A 27,449-nucleotide genomic window follows, 5' to 3' on the forward strand; every position below is an offset into this window, starting at 1 on the left:
TCCTGCCTCAGCCTCCCGAGTAGCTGGGACTACAGGCGTGCGCCACCACGCCCAGCTAGTTTTCTATTTTTAGTAGAGATGGGGTTTCACCATGTTGGTCAGGCTCATCTTGAACTCCCAACCTCAGATGATCCACCCGTCTTGGCCTCCTAAAGTACTGGGATTACAGGCGTGAGCCACCATGCCCGGCCTTTTTTTTTGTTTTTTTTTTTTTGAGATGTAGTTTTGCTCTTGTCACCCAGGCTGGAGTGCAATGGCACCATCTCAGCTCACTGCAACCTCCTCCTCCCAGGTTCAAGTGATTCTCCTGCCGCAGCCTCCCGAGTAGCTGGGATTACAGGCATGCAGCACCACACCCGGCTAATTTTGTATTTTTAATAGAGACGGAGTTTCTCCATGTTGGTCAGGCTGGTCTCGAACCCCCAACTTCAGGTGATCTGCCTGCCTCAGCCTCCCAAAGTGCTGGGATTACAGGCGTGAGCCACCACACCCAACCCCTTTATTTCTATTATGAATAGTTGTTTTGCTAGCCTTTTCATCATTTGACCTAGCAGTGAAACTTATAAATTGTTAGTTTGATTTTTAAATTTCCTTAATATTTTGAAATGTAATGCTGATACAGATTATTGCTGTGTACCAAGCTTTAAATATTACTCATGAAAAGAAATGAAAATAGCACTAAATCTTGGACACTGAAGTTGCGCTCATGCAGAATCACAAGGGCACATATTTATGATGTGCTAATAAATAAATAGTTTTCCAGAAAAGTTGTGAAAAACGACAAGGCACAATCTGAGAGGTGACAGTTGAGATATCCCGTCTATCAATTCTTTTTCCCTTTAATCATAGCTTTTTAGTATGTTGTGTTTTTCCTATCACCATTATGTTTATTGAAGGGAAAACTTTCTGTGACATTAGTAAACAGATTCTAGTGAGTGAACAGATTAAATCCTCAATTTGTGATGTAAAATTTGAGTGCCTAAAAGGAGAGGCAAATAAGAAAATACTGGGAAACCAGGACTTTTCACACATGGTGATAAATCCATCCATCCAATACTTCGAGACACCATCCACATAGCTAATTATTATGTAAAACGAAACCATGAAAAGAACTGATGCTTCTCCATGACAGTAGATGCCCCAGGGCAACAGAATTCCCATCCTGGTTTCCCCCATTTGCAGCCTCCACACTTCAGAGGAACTAGCAAGTTACAATTGGCACTTGAAAAAGTGTTACAAAACACTGACAAGTATTAGGGAAACGTTGAGTAATGTAAACAGCCTGCCTCAAGGAATGATACCTTTCTTAAGAAAACCAGTTTTCAATTCGCATTTGTATGTGCAGGTAAATGCTGTTGAGTGTTTGAAGACAAGTGATTTTTGCCTTTGCTGGAGAGAAGAGAGGATTATCATATTTACATCTTAACTTTCTGAAAATTTGAAAAAAGAATGGACAGACTGAAAGTCAATAGGCCCAAAAAAATGACGGAAATTCTGACATATGCTACGACATGGATGAACCTTGAGGACGTTATGCTAAGTTAAGTAAGCCCATCACAAAAAAACAAATGCCAAATGCTTCCACTTACATGAGGGGCCTACAGTAGTACATTCTTGGAGGCAACAGTAGAATGGTGGTTGCCCAAGGCTGGGAGTGGAGGTAAAGGAGAGTTCTTATTTAATGGTTACGGAGCTTCAGCTTTGCAGGGTGAAACAGTTCTGTGGATGGATGGCAGTGACGGTTGCACAACAACATAAATGCACTCGGTGGCACCGAACTGTATGCTTGAAAATGGGTAAGATGGCCAGGTGCAGTGGCTCACACCTGTAATCCAGCACTTTGGGAAGCCAAGGCAGGTGGATCACTTGAGACCAGGAGGTGGAGACCAGCCTGGCCAACATGGTGAAAACCTGTCTCTACAAAAAAACGCAAAAATTAGCTGGGCATGATCCCGGCTACACGGGAAGGCTGAGGTGGGAGAATCGCTCAAGCCCAGGAGGCAGAGGTTGCAGTGAGCCCAGATTGCACTGCTGCACTCCAGCCTGAATGATAAAATGAGACTCTGTCTTTAAAAAAAAAAATTAATAAGATGGTAAATTAGGCTGGGCGCAGTGGCTCCCACTTTGGGAGGCCGAGGTGGGCGGATCACAAGGTCAGGAGTTGTATACCAGCCTGGCCAACATAGTAAAATCCTGTCTCTACTAAAAATACAAATATTAGCCGGGCATGGTGGCACATACCGGTAGTCTCAGCTACTCGGGAGGCTGAGGCAGGAGAATCGCTTGAACCCAGGGGACAGAGGTTGCAGTGAGCTGATATTGCGCCGTTGCTCTCCAGCCTGGGCAACAAAAGCAAAACTCCATCTCAAAAAAAAAAAAAAAAAAGTGAGATGGTAAATTTTATGTTATCTATATTTTACCACAATCTAAAAAAAAAAAAGGTCAATGGGATTCCTTTTTCTCATGTACCAGTTTTATTTTAATTTGGATTCTCATCCTATTCATTTTCTATTTATTTATTTATTTGTGAGATGTCGTCTACCTCTGTCACCCAGACTGTGCAGTGGCGCCATCTCGGCTCACTGCAACCTCCGCCTCCTGGGTTTAAGCAATTCTCCTATCTCAGCCTCCTGAGTAGCTGGGATTACAGGCGCATGCTGCCATGCCCCGCTAATTTTTGTAGTTTTAGTAGAGACGGGGTTTCACCATGTTTGCCAAGCTGGTCTCGAACCGCAGACAAGTGATCCACCCAACTCGGCCTCCCAAAGTGCTGGGTTTGCAGGCATGAGCCACCGCACCTGGCCCCTATTCATTTTCTAAATTTATGCATGACTTTTTTTTTTTTTTTTGAGACAGAGTTTGCTCTTGTTGCCCAAGCTAGAATACGATGGCGCAATCTCAGCTGGCCGCAACCTCTGCCTCTGGTGTTCAAGCGATTCTCCTGTCTCAGCCTCCCGAGTAGCTGGGATTACAGGCGCCCACCACCACAGCGGCTAATTTTGTATTTTTAGTAGATACGGGGTTTTTCCATGTTGGTCAGGCTGGTCTCAAACTCCGGACCTAAGGTGATCCACCCACCTTGGCCTCCCAAAGTGCTGGGATTACAGGCATGAACCACCACGCCCAGCCTGCATGACATTTTTAAAAGATTTGTTTTGTTTTTGTAGAGATAGGGTTTCTCTAAATTACCCAGGCTGATCTGAAACTCCTGGCTTCAAGTGGTCCTCCTGCCTCAGCTTCCCAAAGTGCTAGGTTTACAGCATTAGCCATCATGCCCAGCCCCTAGCCTATAATTTTTTATTAGGCACTTACTATGTGCCAGATGGTGTTCTAAGTAGTTTACATGTTAATATGACCTAATTTACTGTACACATCATTTCTATTAGGTAGGCACTGTTATCATCCTTATTTCACTGAAAAGGAATCTGGGGCCCAGTACTTTCCTAGAGTCACAAGCAAAAGAGCTGGGTGTCCCATCCTGGTGCTCTAGAGAGCTCACTAGCAGCCAGTAGCCACAGCTGACTTCTTAGCTATTCTTCCAGTGCCATTTCTTCCTCTGTTCTCACATTCCCCATGGATCTACTGATAGAAAAATATATATATGTATTTTCCCCACAAGCTTGATAGGATTTCTCTTGGCACTTTTGAGGTGAAGTTGATACTTTTAAGAATTCATATTCCTGCAAATAGAACTAACAGCTGCCTCAGGGCTCTAGAACTGTGTCTGCCAGTGGAAAAACATGGCCACCTTCAGTTGTGTGCTTTCTGGCAACACCCAATTCATGCCCTAAATTTCAGTTCCACAAAGAAAGGAAGGCTGATTTACAACTTTGTAAATGCTACAATTAAGGAGTGGGGGGGGGGGGGGGGGGGGAAGCAGAAGATTATCTGTCATCTATCTATCTATTTATCTATCTATCTAAAGTTCTGCAATTAACAATGGTTTGGGATGATCTTGGTAATATTAGACATGTAGTCTGAGTACTAATGTCACATTTGGAAACATTTGGTCTGCTGAATGTCAATGGATGTGTTTCTAGCCTGCAATGCCCTCTTGAAATCAATAGCTTTAAAGATCTTTAACCATGAACTGTAGTAAGAAGTAAATTTTAGGCTGGCCGTGGTGGCTCACTCCTGTAATCTCAACACTTCAGGAGGCCGAGGCGGGCAGATCACCTGAAGTCAGGAGTTCAAGACCAGCCTGGCCAACATGGTGAAACCCTGTCTCTACAGAAAATACAAAAACTAGCCAGGCATGATGGCGGGTGCCTGTAATCCCAGCTACTCCGGAGGCTGAGGCAGGAAAATTGCTTGAACTGGGGAGGCGGGGGTTGCAGTGAGCCGAGATCACACCATTGCACTCCAGCCTGGGCGACAGAGCAAGACTCAGTCTCAGAAAAAAAAGAAGTACATTTTAAACATCTCAAATGAATCTTGTGCACATATACACACAAATACAGGTTGCAACACACAATTTTAAAACATTCCTTTAAATTACGCTATAGGATTTTTCAATTTGATTATTAACCCTCTAGCTTGGAAAGCTATTGTCCTCAAAACCAGGTTCTCATGGAAAATGGCAACATAGTCTGCTCAATAATGTCAGAACAGATTTTTCTTTCCTTTATCCCTTTTGCAATGAGAAGTCGTAATCCCTGCCTTTGGTGAAGTTACCCTTAAATTCCAAATCAGTACGATTCAAAGCTCTTCAGAGAATTTCTGAATAACTCTGTAGTCGCTCCCTTCCCTGCTGGCTCTTTTCTGCCTTGAGGCCCCCACCTGCACCCCCAGTCTCAGCACCCATCTCCTGTCTGCCACATCTCATGGCATCTCTCAACTGCCTCCGTGCCCATCTACTCACCCCAAGCCTAGAGTGGTCCAAAAAAAGAGAACCAGGCTCGGAGACAGAGGGTCCTGAAAAGGAATTCCTCCCTACCCCTTACTAGATAGACCTTGGACAAACGACTGCTGCTCTCTGGGCTTCAGTTTCCTCACTTATAAAATAAGGATAATAACAGTCTCTCAAGGTGGTTTCTTGGACTGAAAGAGGAGAAGTGAGATACGATAGGAAAGTAATTAACACAGTGTTTAACTTGGTGAACATTATTCCCTTTCCTTTTTTTGCCTGAGGCATGTTGAAGGCCCTGTCTGAGGTCAGCAGGTGCTGGGAAAATAACACCCTTACTAGAGATGCATCCTGGACAATCACAGGGCAGCATGGACTCCAAAAGTAATGTTCTGTGAAACTTTAGTCCAATCATGGCCCAAAACTCCAGGGTCCAAGAAAGACATCATCATGGTATTTCTCGGGGGCAGGATAACTGGATCTCAGGGAAAGGCAGGAGCCAACGACCTTGGATACCCTCCCACCCCCTATCCATTCATAGACTGTTTCATACTCATGAAAAAACAGCACTAGAGGCTGGGCACAGTAGCGCATGCCTATAATCCTAGCACTTTGAGAGGCCAAGGTGGGTGGATCACTTGAGGTGAGGAGTTGGAGACCAGCCTGGCCAACAGGCGAAACCCCGTCTCTACTAAAAATACAAAAATTAGCTGAATGTGGTGGCACATGCCTATAGTCCCAGCTACTTAGGAGGCTGAGGCCAGAAAATTGCTTGAACCCAGGAGGTGGAGGTTGCAGTGAGCCGAGATTGCGCCACTGTACTCCAGCCGTGGCGACAAAGCCAAGACCTTGTCTCAAAAAAAAGAAAGAAAGAAAGAAAGAAACTAGAAATGCAAACTTTCAAACTCTGGGTGAGAGGGCTATGAAAACAAAGAATGAACAGTATACATCAGCTATTTTTGGTGGCTACTGCCCTGAGTTGCCCATTTACATAATATAATAAGAACAAAATGGTGCTAATCTGAGAGATTAATGGAATCAGATCTCACATATGCTGTCCTTGAATGTCATGCCATCTCACCCAATGAATATTAAGTTGTATGTTAGAAAGAGCTTGAGAAACACATATAGAAATTAGGAAGTGAATTAGATATCAGCTGGATTCTTTTTAGGAATATGATCTGGTCTAGTATTAGTTTTGAACTGGGAACTTCCATTTTTCCTCCTGGAGACTTTCCTTTCACATCATCAATTTTATTAGTGATGGTTGAGGTCTCTCAAATCTGTGAATAAGGTTTAGTGAGAATTGATGCCCTGGTTAAATAAGAATTCTAATGGCTATGGGTTGCCACTATGTGGTAGAAGTCAAACTCAATTATTATTATTTTTTTTTGAGATGAAGTCTCTCTCTGTCACCTTGGCTGGAGTACAGTGGTGGGATCTCAGCTCACTCCAACCTCTGCCTCCCAGTTCAAGTGATTCTCTTGCCTCAGCCTCTCAAGTACTTGGGATTACAGGCATGCACCACCACGCCCAGCTAATTTTTATATTTTTAGTAGAGATGGGTTTTCACCATGTTGGCCAGGCTGGTCTTGAACTCCTGGCCTCAAGTGATCCACCTGCCTCAGCCTCCCAAAGTGCTAGGATTATAGGTGTGAGCCACCACGCCTGGCCTAACCCAATTATCTTTGAATTCAACAATTCTCTGTCTGGAAGACTGCCTAGAACCTCTTCTATGTATCTTTTTTCATTTGAAATCTTTCCGTTGAAATCGGGCCTGCTTTAGAAAGACCAAAAAAAAAAAAAAAAAAAAATCAAAATACAAAACCTTCATTTGTGAAAAATGAAAGAAAAGGAGAAGGGATTCTTCTCTCTAGATCTAGCTTTTTTCAGTAAGGAAATATTAGACCATCAGGTAATCAATCTTGGCTACGCAGTTCAAGCAAAAAACAAAACGAACAAAACCATAGTTTGCTTAGCATTGCTGTATCCCTAGACAAATTCTACCAGCTTTTACATTGCTATTACTCTCCTTCCCCATTGCAGCCGTTTAAGAAAAGTTCTACTTGGGAAGATAGAACAGAGACAACCTTTTTTTTTTTTTTTTTTTTGAGGGGGAGTCTTGCTCTGTCGCCCGGACTGGAGTGCAGTGGCCGGATCTCAGCTCACTGCAAGCTCCGCCTCCCGGGTTTACGCCATTCTCCTGCCTCAGCCTCCCGAGTAGCTGAGACTACAGGCGCCCGCCACCTCGCCCAGCTAGTTTTTTTTTGTATTTTTAGTAGAAACGGTGTTTCACCGTGTTAGCCAGGATGGTCTCGATCTCCTGACCTCGTGATCCGCCCGTCTCAGCCTCCCAAAGTGCTGGGATTACAGGCTTGAGCCACCGCGCCCGGCCCCAGAACAGAGGCTATCTTTATGCTCTAAGCAGTGCCTAGCTCTCAGAGTTGGAGGAGGGAAGAGAAAGGAATAATGAACTAGGAGGAGGAGAAGGTGGTATTTAGTTTCTTCTTAAATTTCACTTACTAAGAATTCCCTCAGTGTCAAATGGGGAGGCATCTTTAGGATTTACAGTTTATTAAATGTTATCCAATGTTTTCAGATACATTCTTTGGAATACATTCCTCTTTTTTCAGTATGCATATTCACATAATAATACATTAGCAGGCATTAGGAACAGCGTGGACTGGAAGGTCCACGATTGTACTAGGCTAGAACTAGGAAACTATTTATTTATTTATTCATTCATTTATTTATTTTATTTTTATTTTTATTTTTATTTGAGATGGAGTCTTGCTCTGTTACCAGGCTGGAGTGCAGTGGCGTGATCTCAGCTCACTGCAACCTCTACTCCCGGGTTTAAGCAGTTCTCCTGCCTGAGCCTCCCGAGTAGCTGGGATTATAGGCGTGCACCACCACGCCCAGCCAATTTTTGTATTTTTAGTAGAGATGGTGTTTCACCATGTTGGCCAGGATGGTCTCTATCTCTTGACTTTGTGATCTTCCCGCCTCGGCCTCCCAAAGTGCTGGGATTACAGACATGAACCACCACACCCAGCCTACTTTTTAAATATATATACAGGGTCTTGCTCTGTCACCCAGACTGGAGTGCAGTGGCACAGTCATAGCTCACTGCAGCCTCGACCTCCTGGGTTCAAGCAATCCTCCCACTTCAGCCTCCCAAGTAGCAGGACCACAGGTGTGTACTACCAGGCCTGGCTAATTTTTGGTTTTTTTTTTTTAGACAGAATCTCACTCTATAGCCCAGGCCTGAGTGCAGTGGTACCATCTTGGCTCACTGCAATCTCCACCTCCAGGGTTCAAGCAATTCTCTTGCCTCAGCCTCCTGAGTAGCTGGGACTACAGGCACATGCCACCACGCCTGGCTAATTTTTGTATTTTTAGTAGAGACGGGGTTTCACTATGTTGGCCAGGCTGGTCTTGAACTCCTGACCTTGTGATCTGCCCGCCTCAGCCTCCCAAAGTGCTGGGATTACAGGCGTGAGCCACTGTGCCTGGCTTACTTTTTGTATTTTTTGTAGAGACGGGGTTTCATCATGTTGCCCAGGCTGGTCTCAAACTCCTGAGCTCAAGCGATCCACCTGCCTTGGCCTCTCAAAATGCTGAGATTACAGGTGTGAGCCACCGTACCCGGCCTAATTTTTAAACTTTTTGGAGAGATGAAGTCTCACCATATTGCTCATGTTGGTCTTGAACTTCTGGACTCAAGTGATCCTCGTCTTCAGCTTCCCAAAGTGGTGGGATTACCGGTATGAGCCACTGCACCAGCCCTAGGAAGCTCTTTCATAAGGAGGGAACATTCTCTTCCCCATCATCCTTTGGGTTGAAGATAGCAGCCAAGATGGTATTAGGGTTAGGTAGGAAGATAGTGATGGTGGTGGTGGTGGCAGGTGGAAGGGATTAATGTTGAGAATTGTTACTTCCATTGCAAAAAGAGCCTGATGTGTTCCTTTTGTGAATACTGTTATACTCATTTCTTGAAAAATATTCTGAAAGGATACTGCCTAGTTCTACAATCTCAACAGATAATTAATAAGAATCCCAGGCCGGGCGCGGTGGCTCAAGCCTGTAATCCCAGCACTTTGGGAGGCCGAGACGGGCGGATCACAAGGTCAGGAGATCTAGACCATCCTGGCTAACATGGTGAAACCCCGTCTCTACTAAAAAATACAAAAAACTAGCCGGGCGAGGTGGCGGGCGCCTGCAATCTCAGTTACTCAGGAGGCTGAGGCAGGAGAATCACTTGAAACCGGAAGGCAGATGTTGCAGTGAGCCTAGATCAGGCCACTGCACTCTAGCCTGGGTGACAGTGTGAGACTCCATCTCAACACACACACACACACAAAATTAACCAGAGCTGCACTAATTTGGGGAGGAGGTAGAAGTCGAGCTGTTTATGCACTTACCCAGCTAGTTCTTTATTTTCCCTCTGGCTCTAGTTCAGAATGTGTCTCTTCAGCAAACATCCCTAGAGGACCAGAGAGGGGAATGACAGGAGCTGTGCGTCAGAACTGTTCTCTGAAGTTCTCACATTTGAGGACACTGTCAGCCAATGCTACTGCTTTAATATTAGCGACTGACACTAACAGGCGAAGGAGAGGCAAAGGAATACCGTCCCAGCAGAGGCCAGCAGTGGACTGGCTGTACCTTTGTCAATATTGAATTAAGAGCCATAAAATATTTCACCTTTCCTAATTTAATAATCCCACTGTTGGAACTGCATCCTGAGAAAACAGTTCAAATTAAGATAAGAGAATTCTAATGATACCTAGTGCCAATATCTTAGTATCTGAATGTCATTACCCATGAGAATATACCCGGAGCTCCTTGGAGAAATGGCTAATTCACATCTGAGGCAAGGAAACGTCGTGGTGTGTGTCAGAAAGAAAAATGATACTTAGAGGAGGAAGAGTTTTGGGTAGAGAGGTATTGAATTCTGTTTTGGATTGAGCTGTAGGTACCTGGGAGATGTACAGCTGGAGATGATCAGTGGGTACTATACAGATGTGGATGGGGATGTATACCTATGTATCGAATCAGATAATCAATGTTGAAAATTTTCTTGTGCCACCTTGCAGAAGAATTCTCTCTGATGCTTGGTGAAAATGCAGATTTATGGGTCCCACCTCAGAGGACGAGGCAACTGCATTTTACTTTATTTTATTTTATTTTTTGAGACGGAGTCTCACACTCTCCTCCAGGTTGGAGTGCAGTGGCGCGATCTCTGCTAACTACAGCTCCGCCTCCTGGATTCACACCATTCTCCTGCCTCAGCCTCCCGAGTATCTGGGACTACAGGCGCCCAACACCACGCGCGGCTAACTTTTTTGTATTTTTAGTAGAGACGGGGTTTCACCATGTTAGCCAGGATGGTCTCCATCTCCTGACCTCATGATCCGCCCACCTCGGCCTCCCAAAATGCTGGGAATTACAAGTGTGAGCCACCGCGCCTGGCCCACAACTGCATTTTAAAGATGTTCTGATGTTCTCCAAGTGACTTTTTTTTTTTCTTCAGACGGAGTCTTGCTCTGTCTCACTCTGTTGCCCAGGCTGAAGGGTGGTGGCATGATCATAGCTCACTGCAACCTCGAACACCTGGACTCAAGCTATCCTCCCACTTCAGCCTTCCGAGTAGCTGGGACTACAGGCATGCACCACCACACCTGGTTAATTTTTCTATTTTTCATAGACACAGGATTTTGCTGTGTTGCCCAAGCTGGTCTCAAACTCCTGGGCTCAAGTGATCCTCCTGTCTCAGCCTCCCAGAGTGTTGGTTTTACAGGTGTAAACCACCACGCCTGGCCCTATTTATTTATTTTTAATGTTTAAAATTTTTAATTTTTAAAATTTGAGATGGGGTCTTGCTATGTTGCCCAGACTGGTCTTGAACTCTGGGCTTCAAGCCGTCCTCTCACCTTAACCTCCCAAGGTGCTGGATTACAGGCTTGGGCCACCATACCCAGCCAGTAGAGAATTTTGTAAGCTTAAAAGCAAAGGAAGAAAACAACGCATTTCCGGATTTGACTACATGAATGTTAAATACTTTGACATGTCAAAAACACCATGAAAAAAATTAAAATGAAAAATTAGAGGGAAATCCTATAGCATATATGAGCAAGTAAAGTAGTATCATTAATGCATGAAGTTTTTATAATCCATGCAAAAAACTACTGCTATTTCAGTAAAAAAAAAAATGTGCAAACAGGTGAATACGCAATTCCCAAAGAAAAAACAATGTTCTCTCTCTATATATATATAGAACATGAATATGAAATACTTATTAAAACAAAAATGGAATGTCATTTTTAGCTCCTCAAATTGGCAAATACTTGTACGAAAAAGTATGGCTCAGGGAATCAAGGAAATAAGCAAAATCATTCACTGTTAGTCGAAGTGAATTTCGTATCACTTTTCTTTCATTGTTGTCGAGACAGGTTCTCACTCCCAGGCTGGAGTGTACTCCCAGGCTGGGATCTTGGCTCACTGCAGCCTGTACCTCCCTGGGCCCAGGTAATTCTCCCAACTCAGCCTCCATAGCTAAGACTACAAGTGTGCCCCACCACACCCAGGTAATTTTTTGTATTTTTAGTAGAGGTGGGGTTTCCCCATGTTGCCCAGCTGGTCTCGAACTCGTGGATTCCAGCGATTCGCCAGCCCTGGCCTCCCAAAGTGCTGGGATTACAGGCGTGAGTCACAGTACCTGGCCTAGTATCACTGTTCTGAAAGGCATGTGTAAGTAATATCAAAAATTTTAAAATATTCCTACCCTTTGAAAGCAATTCTGCTTCTGGGAGTTTATGTTTTACATTTATGTAAAAAAAAAAAAAATTGTTCCAGGCCGGTTGTGGTGGCACGCACCTCTAATCCCAGCTACTGGGGAGGCTGAGGCACAAGAATCGCTTGAACCTGGGAGGCAGTGGTTGCAATGAGCCGAGATGGTGCCACTGCGCTCCAGCCTGGGTGAAAGAGCAAGACTCTGTCTCAAAATATACATATATATAAAGGCTCGCTGGCCTTTGGCGACCTTGCACTTATACCGTTGCCAAGAAGTATGTGGAAGTGTGAACCACTGAGAGTTCCCCTGTTCTACGTTTTGACAGAGTTTTATATCTTCTCATCTGTAGATGTGCACTTTAATACAAACAGCTACATGATGAGCATGTAATACTGACTCAAGGCTCCAGCAGCTCTGTAGTTGAAATAGTACACATCTGTACCCTCTACTTCAGTTGTTCAAATGGCCTTATAAAACTAGTTATGAAAAAGTGGCTGTTCTCACAGGTACACAGCAATCTGAAACATCAATGAGTTGGCTGTTTTCCCCTTAGGCTGAGAATGGCAGCCAGTCACACTTTGGAAGTCAGGCCAGCAAATCTGGGAATGCAAATAGATTCAGAAACCTGGAGTGCTTTTATTCCCTTCACAGACTCATCCAGCAAAATGGATTGCTTTGCAATTGTGAAGAGGGGAAAAAAAAGAATAAGGAAGAAAAGAAGAATGTGTTGGCTTTGTGAGCCCTGGTTTGAGTACAGGATGATTTTTTTTTTTTTTGGATGAAAAGTGGGATCTTAATGGACGCTCACAGTCGGCTCAGGCAGCCTCTCAAAGCTCCCCCTTGTCAAACAGCACCCTAGATAGAAGGACCCATTGTTTTCTAAGACTAAAGTTACCACGCTTCCCTTTATCCTTTCTTTTGTACCTTTTAGCGTTTGCTTAATCAGAATCTTTTAATCCCTAATGTGGTGACTCGGTGTAATTTATCTCATTAAGCCTCTCCTATTTTCTCCTGTTTACATGACTAATATTATTGTGTTTTATAGAGCTTATACCAACAAGCCACTCCTTTGTCCCATTGTTTCAGCTCCAGGCCAAAAACCAACAATGAAGTTTTATCTTTCCAATCTTGGACCTCACCTACTTGTCATTCAGATTGTATAGATTGCATGAAGAGCATGTTCCTTTGAAAACAAAGCAAGGATTCATTTTTATGACCTAAAAACAAACAATTACCTTTCTCAAAGGTCCTGGTCATCTCTTTTTATGAGTATAGACTGGCAAAGACTCACCTTAGAAGAGGAAAGAAGTATAGACTTCCTTGTGGGCTGAAAGCCCAAAGTCCCCTAGCAATAATGCCCTGCTCCCTAACTTATATTTCTTTCCTAGAGCATAGAATATCCAGAAGCAGAGAAGCTGAGCAGTGGAGGGCATCTGGCGAGGTTATCTCGTCCAAACCCCTGCCCTTCAGCAAGACCACACCCAAGCCAGGCAGAGGAGAATCGATCTTGTTTTTCAACCCTTACAAAGCAGAGCCTTCTTTGAAAGTCCTGTATTTGAAATATCGGGTCAGAAAATTTCCTTTCTAAAAACCCAGCCTAGTAAAAGCTTTTCTTGTCATTTTCTCAGTTACTCTTTTTCTTTTCTAGGCTGAAAACAACCAGTTACCGTCCTCAGGGAATCAGCAATTTAATGAGCAATAACTTCTGGTGAGGCCGTGGTCCTCAAACGTTAGCCTGCATCAGCGTCACCTGGAGGGCTTATGAAAGCACACATCGCTGCACACCCCCGGTTTCTGATCTCAGAGGTCCAATGAGGGCTCTAGAATTTGCATTTCTAGAGAGTTCCCAGGTGATGCCGATGCTGTTGGACTGGGGACCCCACTTTGAGAACTGCTGCTATCAGGCCTAGTGCTAGGAAATCTGAAGGATAGAAATATGCAGATACTTAAGAGGTGGGAATAAGTGGAGTTAACAAGTCAACGGGTTAACCTCCATATGAAAGTGCCAAACGCCCATCACATAAGCCCTTTGCTAGCTCAGGGTACAGTGTGGGAGGCCGACATGAACTGTAGTTTAGGATGTTAACGTCATTCACACCAAGAACAGGTGGCCATTGAAGGGGAGCACAGCTTTCTGCAGAACTGGAAGCATCAGGAACCATTCTTGGGTGGATTTGTTTTTTGAGATGGAGTTTTACTCTTGTCGCCGAGACTGGAGTGCAGTGGCACTATCTTGGCTCACTGCAACCTCCACCTCCTGGGTTCAAGCAGTTCTCCTGCCTCAGCCTCCCAGTTAGCTGGGCTTGCAGGCACGTGCCACCCACCTCTGCCTCCCAAAGTGCTGAGATTACAGGTGTGAGCCAGTGAGCCCGGCCTCCTAGGTGGATTCTTTTATTTATTTATTTATTTTGCTTTTGGAGATTCCTCTTTGAAGGTTTTTTGTTTTGTTTTGTTTTATTATATTATACTGTAAGTTCTGGGATACATGTGCAAAATATACAGGTTTGTTACATAGGTATACACGTGCTATGGTGGTTTGCTGCACCCATCAACCCGTCATCTACATGATGTATTTCTCCTAATGCTATCACTTCCCTAGCCCCCCAACCCCCTAACAGGCCCCAGTGTGTGATGTTCCCCTCCCTGTGTCCATGTGTTCTCATTGTTCAGCTCCCACTTACGAGTGAGAACATGTGGTGTTTGGTTTTCCGTTCCAGTGTTAGTTTGCTGATAATGATGGTTTCCAGCTTCATACATGTCCCTGCAAATTACATGAACGCATCCTTTTTTGTGACTGCATAGTATTCCATGGTGTATATGTGCCACATTTTCGTGGATTCTTCAAGAAGAGAAGGTTTCCAGACAAAGGGGAAGGGCAAGGCATGTGCTCTTCCAGCAGCGGAACAGCGTGGAACTGAGGAGGGGACGTGCAGTGTTCACAGAGCAGCAAGCCATGCAAGTGTCCCCAAGGGGAGCGTGCAAGCGAGGCAGTGAGGACAGAGTGCAGAGGCAGGCAGGGCAAGATCCAGAGGGCCTGGCAACGCAGAGGGAGGAGTCTGGGCGATAATTCTGAAGGCTCCTTTGACATCAAGGACAGAGGAAGCTTTGCTAAGACTCATATAAGGGGTCATCAGAGACAAAAGGAGAAGTAGAAACCCAGCTCTCCCCAGACCTGTAGGTCCTTCACAGTAGGACTTATCTGCCAGGTTCACTCTGGTTTCCCGCTGGTATCAGGGCTCTGCTAGCCTCCTAGCCTAGGTGCAGGACTCGGCTTTCTCTTTCCTTTTAATTTTGTTGAATGATTTGGGAATTTCACAGAGGAAAATTTGTAAAGACACTGGACAAACAGAACCAAAATGAACACGAAGGGAATACAGAAGTTGGGTCTAGAGATAAGGCTTCTAGTTCCACCTTTTGCGGGCTACATGACCTTGAGCATGTTACTTAACTCCCTGTGCAACAGTCTCTGTATTTAAATAGGGACCTTATCCCCTAACAAGATCCACAAGACCTTACAGGGCTTGGCACTCCCTGCTGTTTTCAGTCTGAGCTCACACTCACTGACTTTTTCTGCCCCAACTATATAAACCTCTTTATTTATTTATTTATTTATTTATTTATTTATTTATTTATTTATTTATTTATTTTTTGAGACGGAGTCTCACTCTGTCACCCAGCCTGGAGTGCAGTGGCAAGATCTCGGCTCACTGCAACCTCTGCCTCCCGGGTTCAAGTAATTATCTGGCTCAGCCTCCCAAGTAGCTGGAATTACAGGTACCTGCCACCACGCTCAGCTAATTTTTGTATTTTTAGTAGAGATGGGGTTTCACCGTCTTTGCCAGGCTGGTCTTGAACTCCTGACCTTGTGATCCACCAGCCCTCGGCCTCCCAAAATGTTGGGATTACAGGCATGAGCCACCGCACCAGGCTTATAAACCTCTTTTTTTTTTGAGACAGAGTTTCGCTCCTGTTGCCCAGGCTGGAGTGCAATGGCAGGATCTCGGCTCACCGCAACCTCTGCCTCCCAGGTTCAAGCGATTCTCCTGCTTCAGCCTCCCTAGCAGCTGGGATTACAGGTATGCGCCACCACACCCAGCTAATTTTGTATTTTTAGTAGAGACAGGGTTTCTCCACGTTAGTCAGGCTGGTCTCAAACTCCCGACCTCAGGTAATCTGCCTGCCTCGGCCTCCCAAAGTGCTGGGATTATAGGCATGAGCCCTCCCGCGGCCCTATAAACCTCTTTTAACTTGGGTTTACTGTGCTGCTTTCTGCCCCAGGCCTTTGCACAAACTGTTTCCTTTGTCTGCAATAGTCTTACCCTCACCTCACTAATTAACTGCTACATTAGATCTAAGACTTACTCCCTCAGGGAAACCTCTGATCTCCCTGAATAGGTTAAATCTCTCTGATTATAGTGTTTTTTAGTATCAGGAACTTCTACCTGATGTCACTTAATGATTGCTTTTTGTGTAATTATTTACTTAATGTTTGTCTCCTACTAGAACAGGGGTCAGCAAACTGTAGCCAGCTTTGGCCTGAAGCCTATTTTTATAAAAAAGTTTTATTGGCACGCAGCCACACCTACTTTTTTACATATTGTATGTGGTTGCTTTTGCACTACGGTGGCAGAGTTGAGTAGTTGCAGCAGAGGCCTTATGGCCCACAAAACCTAAAATACTTACAATCTGGTCCTTTACGGAAAAAAAATTTGCCAATGCCTGTATAATCTCCATGAAAGCAGGCACAAGGTCTATTTTTGCTTACTTGCTTATCCTCAGCATCTAGCATAGTGTCTGCCACATAAAAGATGCACAATATTTATTTTAAAAAAATGAATGCAAGAAGATTTTTTAAATGATTATTTTACCAGAGTGTTGAAAGAGTTAAAAGAGACAGTATTATTTTTTAAAAACCAGCAACGTATGCCTAGAACACAATAGGTGTTTAATAAAAAAAAGTTAGCAGTTTTTTGTTGTTGTTGTTATTCTTAGCCTTTCCTTAGTCAGTGCTTTTTTTTGTTTTGAGACAGAGTCTTGCTCTGTCACCCAGGCTGGAGTGCAGTGGCACAATCTCAGCTCACTGCACCTTCACCTCCTGGGTTCAAGCAATTCTCATGTTTCAGCCTCTCGCCCGAGTAGCTGGGATTACAGGCACGTGCCACCATGCCTGGCTAATTTTTGTATTTCTAGTAGAGATGGGGTTTTGCCATGTTGGCCAGGCTGGTCTTGAACTCCTGACCTCAGGTGATCCACCCGCCTCGTCCTCTCAAAGTGCTGGGGTTACCGGCGTGAGCCACCACGCCTGACTGTCAGTGCTTTTTAGTCCTCTCTGTGGTACTAGACCTAAACTGTCCTGTGACCCTGGTGTACTCCTGTCTTCCATATCTTGTCCTCTGGGCTTGGTCTCCTGGAGGAGAAAGGCATTTCCATTTCTGTCTCCAGGACTCCTTCCTTGGACCCAGATTGTCAGCAATGTCTTCTCCACCTCTCCTAGAGATTTCCTTTCATGATGTGCAATCTATTTGAAGCGTATTATTTGCAAGGCTTGTCATAGTGTTTGGGTAATACCCCTTTAACCTGTCCTTGGGGCTTTGCTTCTCCAGGGTCATCTAAATGATGGCAGTTCCACCTTTCTTTATGGCCACCTCCTGCAGGGACAGCAGACAGCAGCTTGTGGTTGGTCAGGAGATGCTGGAAGACTGGAGGAAAGCTCCTGATGGGGCAGCGATGAGCAGAGGCTTGTGGACTGGACCTGTGTGGTTTCGTAGGTAAGAGGAGCGGGCAAAGGAGGGCAGGCTCAAAGCCCGACCTAGAAGCTGTTTAATCTGGAGTTGGCCCAGCTGGATGTAGAATCCAAAAGAAGGGAAGGTTCGGTAAAACTAGGGTCAGCAAACTGTCACCTGCAGGCCAAATCCAGCCTGCCTCCCGTTTTTATGGGACTTTTACGCTAAGCATGATTTTTACCTTTTTATATGATTGGAGAAAAGAAGCAAAAGAAGAATAGTATTTTGTGACACATAAAAATTTTAGGAAATTCAAATGTCAGTGTCCATCAATAAAGCTTTATTGGAACACAGTCCTGCCCATTCACTTATGACTATGGCTACTTTCATGTTACAACAGCAGAGTTGAGCAGTTGGCTACAGAGACCATATGGCCCGTAAAACCTGAAATATTTACTGTCTGGCCCTTTACAGAAAAAGTTTACCAATCCCCAAGTTACACTATTAGCCTGAGCTTTGACCCAAGCCCATCAGAACACCTTCCCTGTTCAGTGTTGCGTGACCTCTGCAAACCCCACCAGGTCCCATCCTAGGAGCGGGAGGGAGAGAACAGGTTAATTAGATGGGTTAATTGGAAGAAATGTTCTTTCAAGAGGTGAGAAGGGATGAGATGAGAGAATGCAATGCAGTTAAGACCATGGGCTCTGATTCAAATGTTGGTTTCACCACTTACAGCAGTGGGACTTTAAGCTAGTGTCTTAACCTCTCTGAGCAGCAGTTTCCATATAATAAAATGTGAATAATTATATGGTCAAATATATAGTGTCGTTGTGAGGAGCAAATGAGCTACTGCATGCAACAATGTCTGGCATATGGTAGACACTCAATACATATTCACTGCTATTAATTACTAGGATTAGATGGAGTACAGCAGTGGAAGAGTTGGCCTGGGAGAGGAAAAAGCTGTCTTCGAGCAGATGTGGAGTAGAGTGAAAACAATAGGCATTCGAGAATAACAGACCTGGGATCAATTCCCTTTGTTAGTGATGCTGTGTGACTTTAGTGAAGTTGATTAACTTCTGAGCCTCAGTTTTCCCCTCTCTACAGAACTCAGATGTCAATGGGTGGGGGTGGGGGACCTTCCTGCTCTTGAATTTAGGAAATGTACTTCCTTTACAGGTCTGCCTGTCACCATCTCAGGTGAAACACACGTGGCTTTGTTTCACCCTATACCAGAAAGCACATTCAAAAATTCTCTTTCAGCGTTTCATGAGCTTAGTAAATTTACTTGAGATTTTAAGAGATATGCTTTTGAGGGTAGGGGCATATTGTGCCACCCAAAGCCTTGCTCTAAAGCTCCTGCTCTTTTCTTGCCTCTGCCCCTCCCCTCTTCTTTCTGAGTGAGGAGCCCACCGTCCCCTCACCCTGCCCATTCCACACACATTTCCTCATCTCTCTCCCCTCCCTCCACACTGTCCAAAGAGGCTGATAAAGGCATTTTCCCATGAAGATGATTCTCTCCCCAAGATAAATTCTTTTTTTTTTGAGACAGAGTCTTGCTCTGCTTGCTCTGTCCCCAGGCTGGAGTGTAGACTGCAATTTCCACCTCCTGGCCTCAAGCTATTCTCATGCCTCAGCCTCTTGAGAAGCTGGAATTACAGGCGTGCACCACCACACCCGGCTAATTTTTTGTATGTTTAGTAGAGACAGGTTTTCGCCATGTTGGCCAGGCTGGTCTCAAACTCTTGACCTCAAGTCATCCACCCACCTTGGCCTCCCAAAGTGCTGGGATTACAGCCCCGAGCCACCACGCCTCGCCCCCAAGAGAAAGTCTCATACCAGCCGCTAAAAGAATATGATTTCCTCCATCCCCTAACAAGCAAAACAGGGATAATTATGCCTACCTCACAGGGTGTTTGTGGGAATTAAATGAGGTAATGTTTCTGCAAGCTGCTGGCACGCAGCAGGCAGTCAATAAATGTTAGCTCCCTCCTCCTTTGATTCTTCCTTTGTGACGTGAAGGAACAAAGAGAGATGTTGGGAGATATTTGGAGGTGGGGAGGAGAGTAGATAAAGCAGCCAGGAAGGTCATCTCCTTGACCATCACCCTCCCGTAAAGTGGAAGAGATTATTTGCCAAGAGCAACTGGAAGAGGTGGAGGGGCTCAGGGCGGAAGCTAGACAAGCCTGGTTTATCTTGGAGTCCATCCAAAAGGGTTTAGTTACTAGAACAGCAGTTCCTCTACATAAATCCTTCAGATTCTTGAAAAATGTTATTAAATCACTTCTACATCATAAATAATCCTAATTTTATTACTCTGGCCTCTCAGGCCAAGGTGTGAGTCCTGCAAGGTTCCTCTCCTGCTGAGCTGCAGGCCCAGGCACACAGCTGAACAGGGCAGAAGCCCAGGCTCGGCTGAATAGGCTCCAGTGGCCTGGATCGTCTGCTGGCTTTCTCTCATGTTTTCCAAGCTGTTTCATTTTTTTTTCTTTAAAAAAACTTTCTTAAAAAAATATGGAATGCTTCACAGATTTGCATGTCATCCTTATGCAGGGGGCAGGTTAATCTCCTCTGTATTGTTCCAGTTTTAGTATACGTGCTGCCAAAGTGAGCACTCCAAGCCCTTTCGAAGTTGAATTCTTCTTAGTAATCTTTTCCTTGACGTGTAGGACTCCAAATGGGAGGTTTATTAGCAAGGTCCTGCGTGCAGAGGCATGGGAATTTGGGAATTCTGTTACTTGTCTATTTAGATATGTCTCTTGTCCTGTTTGTTTGTGTTAGCTTTTCTTTTTTTTTTTAAACCACGGAATTTTTTTTTTTTTTTTTCCTGAGACAGAGTCTCGCCCTGTTGCCCAGCTGGAGTGCAATGGCGCAATCTTGGCCCACTGTAACCTCAATACTCCCGGGTTCAAACAATTCTCCTGCCTCAGCCTCCTGAGTAGCTGGGATTACAGGTGCCTGCCGCTACACCTGGCTAATTTTTTTTTTTTTGTATTTTTAGTAGAGACGGGGTTTCACCATATTGGCCAGGCTGGTCTTCAACTCCCGACTTCGTGATCTGCCCACCTTAGCCTCCCAAAGTGCTGGGATTACAGGCGTGAACCACCGTGCCCGGCTAAACCACGGAATTTTTTTTTAAAAAACTTCTTCCAAAAGAGTGGATGGATGGCTTTCGTCCATTCTGCTGTGGGCCCCCATGTAAAAATAAATGGTTGTGATTATTCAATACCAAATTGTATCCTATACCTTAAGAAGTCCCTGCTGCTCTCCTCAGATGTCCTCATCTATATCTGTGTATCTTTTCTTTTCTTTTTTTTTTTTTTGAGAGGGAACTTCGCTCTTGCTGCCCAGGCTGGAGTGCAATGGTGTGATCTCGGCTCACTGCAACGTCTTCCTCCTGGATTCAAGTGATTCTCCTGCCTCAGCCTCCCAAGTAGCTGGGATTACAGGCTCATGCGACCACAGCCAGCTAATTTTGTATTTTTAGTATAGGAGACAGGGTTTCTCCATGTTGGTCAGGCTGGTCTTGAACTCCTGACCTCGGGTGATCCACCTGCCTCATCCTCCCAAAGTGCTGGGATTACAGGCATGGGATTACACCACACCTGCATCTGGCCCTGTATCTTTTCATTTATCTTTTTATTTTTTTTTTAATGTTAGAGATGGGGTGTTGGCTGTATTGCCCAGGCTGGAGTGCAGTGGCTAAACACAGACTCAATCATATCACTCTACAGCCTCAAACTCCTGGGCTCAAGCAGTACTCCTGCCTTAGCCTCCTGAGGACTGCAGTTACTTGCCATTGCGCTGGGCTCTGTCTGTAATTTTTTAACCCAGAGATTTCACGTAGCTTTTCTTCCCAGAGCAAAGTAAGTTGAAAAGTAGCAACACCAGACGGGCACGGTGGCTCACGCCTGTAATCCCAACACTTTGGGAGGCCGAGGTGGGCGGATCATGAGGTCAGGAGTTTGAGAACAGCTTGGCCAACATGGACAAACCCCGTCTCTACTAAAGGTATAAAAAATTAGCCGGGCATGGTGGTGCGCACCTGTAATCCCACTCTGAGACAGGAGAATTGCTTGAACCCAGGAGGCGGAGGTTGCAGTGAGCCAAGATCGCGCCACTGCACTCCAGCCTGGGCGACAGAGCGGGAGTGTGTCTCAAATGATAATAATAATAAATTAATGAATGATTTTTTTCAAAAATAACAACAACTGTCTCTATTATGTGGCATTCTGGGCTTTAAAAAACCCAAATAACTAGAGTTTAGGAAACATGGGTTCAATTCCTAGTTCCTCTCAGTCCACTGTATGTCTTCTGAAGGATTCTTTCTTTCCTTAAATGTTTTGGTTTTATGACTTAATGTTTTTCCCAAATATAAAAACTGTGTGTGTTCCTGTGTAAAACATGGAAGGCACCAAAAAATATAAAGAAAATGTAAACAAAAACCATGCTTCCGTTCCACCCTCAGAAACTCCACTGTGAACATCTTGATACATTTCTCTAGGGTTTTGTTTTCTCTGCAAATGTGCTTACATAGTTACCAAATGTGATCCAATTGTAAACAGTTTTGAAACCTGCTTTTCTCCTTTACGTTTATTTCATGAGCATTTCCTAGTCATTAAAAATTCTTCAAAAGCCTATTTCTGCACCATAGCATATTTAATCATTCTCAGATTGTTCCACACTTAGGCCAGTTTTTCACTTCATAAATAATACTGCAGTGATGCCCTTTGTACCTTGGATTTGCATATCTGAAAATTCCCTTAGAAGGTACTCCTAGAGGTAGGATTTCTAGTAAAATAGCATCCTGGACCTCACTTTAGTTATCACTGTTAAGTCAGCCCAAAGTGTTTCATCTTGAGTCTGATAAAGTATTTAGTAACTAAAATAGAAAAAGGATTTGGTAATTTTTGCCTATATGGTGGTTTCATGGCGTGCAACTGGAGGACAAAATAATACAATGATGTTAATTGTAATTATGATTTGGAGCTATTTAAATGAGATAATAATAACAGCTAACATTTATTGGGTGGTTTATATGTGCTAAGCCCTGTTTTAACTGTTTTTCACATACTAACTCCTTTAATTTCATCACAACTCTAGAAGGCAGGTACTATTGTTATCCCCATTTTACAGATGGGGAAGCTGAGGCACAGAGAGGCTAAATTACTTATGCAAGGTAAATGGCTGAGCCAGGACTCAAAGCCAAGCACTTTGGGTGCCAGCCCATGCTATTCACCATGCTGAATTCTGCCCAGAAACAATCAAGTGGGGAAGGATCCTTACCTCCCATATGCCGGGATACATGGCACAGGGCTGCCTAACCTGGGGGGAGACAGCCCCTCCCTGCTCACTGCGGAGTTCCTGCCTCCTCTACCCCTGCTCTTCTTCCTTTTTTTTTTTTTTTTGAGATGGAGTTTCGCTCTTGTTGCCCAGGCTGGAGTGCAATGGTGCGCTCTCTGCTCACCGCAACCTCTGCCTCCTCGGTTCAAGCGATTCTCCTCCCTCAGCCTCCCGAGTACCTGGGATTACAGGCATGCACCACCACACCTGGCTAATTTTGTATTTTTTTTTTTTTTTTTTTTTGGTAGAGACAGGGTTTCTCCATCTTGGTCAGGCTGGTCTTGGAACTCCTGACCTCAGGTGATCTGCCCGTCTCGGCCTCCCAAAGTGCTGGGATTACAGGCGTGAGCCACTGCACCCAGTCTCTTCTTCTTTTACCAGCTGTGTCCCTGCCAGGTATGGACAGGACAGAAGCCCAGCTGCAGAGCACCCAATTCTCTATCTGGAAGGCAAGAGAAATGCATATCAGGCTGTTCTCCATTAGCTGCTTATTCAGGAAGGAAGGATGGAGGGAGAAAATGAATGCAAAAACACCACTTTAGGACTTTGGTGTTATATTTTCTTTTCAGTTTTGTTTTCCACAGTTGTGAGAACATTAGCCTTGCCTATTTAGCAGTAGTATTTCCTTCACATTTTTCACAAGTTCCTTTTCAAGAGGTTCTCAGCTCATCCATTGGTGCAGTGCTAGATGTGAACAGTAAAAATAGGAGTTATTAAGGACAACGGTGACAGTGAATTCTGAAGGAGGTGACTATCGTTTTCGATACTGTCCATAGCAGATTACCTTGGTTACAAATGACCTCCAAACAGTTGTTCAGCTTGGACGCTCCATGCCCCATTGTATATAGAGAGAGTTTGGGGCTTCAGTTCTAATTGATGGCCATTTTCTCTTGTCCCACCTCCTAATGTTGACTTAAAACAATACCAGTGTCACACAAGACTACACAGGTTGTTTCTGTTTAGGTCAAGTAGACTGGCACCCTGGTGAAACACAACACAATATCCACAACAAGAAATAAACACAGCCTTCATCCTGCTTCCTCTTTTTTACCTTGCCAGGTTCCTCTGATGAGAACCCCACCAGAGACAATTTGCCTATGTTCACGCATTGGCTCACGACTGAAATCTGTAGAACTTCTAATAGCACCAGAAGTGAACGTGGGGAGAAATGAGCCACAGAACCTTTGGGAAATGCTACCAGCATAGAAGCTTCCCAGGGGTTTAGGTCTCTGCAGTAGGGGACTCTGTACAGCCAGAAACATGCTTTAAGCATCCACTCTGTCCAGATTTGAGCATGGTGCCTGGCCCATAGAGATGCCCAATCAATATAAACTGAATTGAAGTGAGTTCTGTTGAGTTGGAGTGGATGGGATAGTAAAAGGTAGAAAAAGGGATGCTCTCTTCTTTGATTTTCAGATAGTCTAATAACAACAACAATAATAATTAATATCTATGAAGTGTTTACTATGGGACAGGCCTTTTTTCAAGCACTTTACATGCATTATTTTTAAAATTCATACAATATTCCCATGAAGTAGTTATTTTTAATATTTCCATTTTAGATAAGAAAGCTGAAGTTAAATCACTTTCCCAAGGTCATAATACTAGCATGCAGGCTAGGCATGGTGGCTCACATCTATAATTCTAGCACTTTGGGAGGTGAAGGCAGGAGGATTGCTTTAACCTAGGAGTTCAAGACCAGCTTGGGCAACATAGTGAAACCTTGTCTCTACAAAAATAAAAATTACAAAATTAGCCAGGTGTAATGGTACACACCTGTAGTTCTAGCTACTAGGGAGGCTGAGGTGGGAGAATCGCCTGAGCCTGGGAGATCAAGGCTGTAGTGATCACGCCACTGGACTCTAGTCTGAGTAACAGAATGAAACCCTGTCTCACTTGGTGCGGTAAGTCATGCCTGTAATCCCAACACTTTGGGAGGCTGAGGCGGGTGGATTGCTTGAGGGCAGGAGTTCAACACCAGCCTGACCAACATGGTGAAACCTTGTCTCTACTAAAAATACAAAAATTAGCTGGGCGTGGTGGCAGGCTCCTGTAATCCCAGCTACTCGGGAGGCTGAGGCAGGAGAATTGCTTGAACCTAGTGAGAGGTGAAACCAGCTGGACTTCCTGGGTCAAGTGGGGACTTGGAGAACTTTTCTGTCTAGCAAGATGATTGTAAAACACACCAATCGGCGCTCTGTAGCTAGCAAGAGGATTGTAAAATGCACCAATCACCGCTCTGTAAAATGCACCAATCAGCAGGATCCCAAAAGTAGCTAATCACAGGGAGGATTGAAAAAAGGGCATTCTGATAGGACAGAAACAGAACATGGGAGGAGACAAATAAGGGAAAAAAGCTGGCCACCCCAGCCAGCAGCAGCAACCCACTCCGGTCCTCTTCTATGGTGTGGAAGCTTTGTCCTTTTGCTCTGCACAATAAACCTTGCTACCGCTCACTCTCTGGGTCCGCGCCATCTTTAAGAGCTGTAACATTCACCGCAAAGGTCTGTGGCTCAGTTCTTGAATTCAGTGAGACCACGAACCCACCGGCTGGAACCAATTCCAGACACACCAGGAGGCGGAGGTTGCAGTGAGCCGAGATCCCGCCATGGCACTCCAGCCTGGGCTACGGAGCGAGACTGCATCTCAAAAAAAAAAAAGGTTGAGACCCTGTCTCAAAAACAAAACAAAGGGCAGGCACGGTGGCTCACGCCTGTAATCCCAGCACTTTGGGAGGCTAAGGTGGGCAGATCACCTGAGGTCGGGAGTTCGATACCAGCCTGACCAACATGGAGAAACCCTGTCTCTACTGAAAATACAAAATTAGCTGGGCGTGATCGCGCATGCCTGTAATCCCGCTACTTGGGAGGCTGAGGCAGGAGAATCATTTGAACCTGGGTGGCAGAGGTTGCAGTGAACCGAGATTGCGCTATTGCACTCCAGCCTGGGCAACAAGAGCAAAATTCCGTCTCAAAAAAAACAAAACAAAACAAAACAAAACAAACAAACAAAAAAAAAACTAGCATGCAGTAGAATTGGAGCCCCAACAGTCTGACTCTAGAGCCATTCACTATTCCACTGTCACTCAAATGGAGTATTTTAGGGGCCTGAGTTTTCTATGAGAGGTAGTATATCTATACAGCATCCTGAAGAAATGTTACGATGGAGTTTGCACCCTAACAAACATGTATGTATTTATAGAAGATGTTATTTGTACTGTTAAATCATATGTATATAATACCATATATTTTATCTATATTTCTACAAACTGGTCAGCAACATGTGATAGTGACGCTGATTTGGGCGATCTTTTATAATTAGTGAAGTATATTTAAACATGTATTGAAGGATAATATACCTACAGAAAAATGTACATATCATATGTGTATAGCTTCATGAGTTTTCACAAACTGGAATACACTCATTCATCCACCTCCCAGAACAAGAAACAAAACATTCTCAGCACTCCAGAGACCCGGTCCAGTCTCTCCCTCCCCTGGGGGCAACCTCTGTCCTGATTTCTGACACCACAGATTACTTAGCAATGGGAAATTCTAAAATCTTTTTCTTTTTTCAGAGACTTGCTATGTTTCCCAGGCTGATCTTGAACTCTTGGCCTCAAGCCAGCCTCCTGCCTTGGCCTCCCAAAATGCTCGGATTACAGGCATAAGCCACCGTGCCCTGCCAGAAAATTTTTAGTGTGGGAAAATTGTCAAAGTGCATCAAGAAGCCTCAGTTTCGGACGGGTGCGGTGGCTCACGCCTGTAATCCCAGCACTTCGGGAGGCTGAGGGGGGCCGATCACTTGATGCCAGGAGTTTGAGACCAGCCTGGCCAACATGGTGAAACCCCCAACTCTACTAAAAATACAAAAATTAGCTGGGCATGGTGGCGTGCGTCTGTAATCCCAGGTACTCGGGAGGCTGAGGCAGGAGAATCGCTTGAACCCGGGAGACGGAGGTTGCAGTGAGCCGAGATTGTACTACTGCACTCCAGCCTGGGCAACAGAGTGAGACTCTGTCAAGGGAAGGGGAGGGGAGGGGAGGGGAGGGAAAGAAAGGGAGGAAAGGGAGGAAAGGAAGGAAAGGAAGGAAAGGAAGGAAGGCAACTTCACATTATAAGATAAACCTCAAACAATAAACATAAGAAAAATCAATCATTGAGTTCCGTTCCTTGAGGTTACATCTTTCGGATCCACTGCCTTCTTGTGGAGTTCCAGAAGTGCCCTTTCAAATAACTGTGAGAATGGGCTGGGAATGAGGAAGGGGTTGGCATACACTTATCTAAGAATATTTGTAAATAAAGCAAAAAGCAATTTAAAGGGGAGTCTGTGGTAGGGTTTTGTTTTGTTTTGTTTTGTTTTTTGAGACGGAGTTTCACTCTTGTTGCCCAGGCTGGAGTGCAAAGGCGCAATCTCAGCTCACAACCTCTGCCTCATGGGTTCAAGTGATTCTCCTGCCTCAGCCTCCCGAGTAGATGGGATTACAGGCATGTGCCACCACACCCGGCTAATTTTGTATTTTTGGTAGAGACGGGGTTTCTCCATATTGGTCAGGCTGGTATTGAACTCCCGACCTCAGGTGATCCGCCCGCCTCAGCCTCCCAAAGTGCTGGGATTGCAGGTGTGAGCCACCGTGCCTGGTTGTGGTAGGTTTTTACACATGAATAAGACTATCCAAAATGCCTTCTAATATTCAAGCATTGGATGTATTGCTATGTTTGCAAGCCTCTGAGCCCCCTTCTAA

The 27,449-nt window shown here is 44.7% G+C and overlaps 1 long non-coding RNA gene and 1 other non-coding gene across 2 annotated transcripts in view; one reads left to right on the forward strand and one right to left on the reverse strand.

Moving 5' to 3' along the window:
- The first annotated feature begins 15,654 nt into the window (after positions 1-15,654).
- Positions 15,655-27,449, forward strand: part of LOC111543384 — a 56,523-nt gene continuing 44,728 nt past the window's right edge. Inside the window, exons 1-2 of the long non-coding RNA XR_002731849.1 lie at positions 15,655-15,715; positions 17,243-17,407. This is a non-coding gene — a long non-coding RNA (uncharacterized LOC111543384). The remainder of the gene's footprint in view (positions 15,716-17,242; positions 17,408-27,449) is intronic.
- On the reverse strand, positions 19,871-19,977 carry LOC111543447. The gene has a single exon (XR_002731868.1). It is a non-coding gene; the product is annotated as a U6 spliceosomal RNA (small nuclear RNA).

Source organism: Piliocolobus tephrosceles, chromosome 14 (genome assembly GCF_002776525.5).
Source record: "Piliocolobus tephrosceles isolate RC106 chromosome 14, ASM277652v3, whole genome shotgun sequence".
Taxonomy (NCBI): Eukaryota; Metazoa; Chordata; class Mammalia; order Primates; family Cercopithecidae; genus Piliocolobus; species Piliocolobus tephrosceles.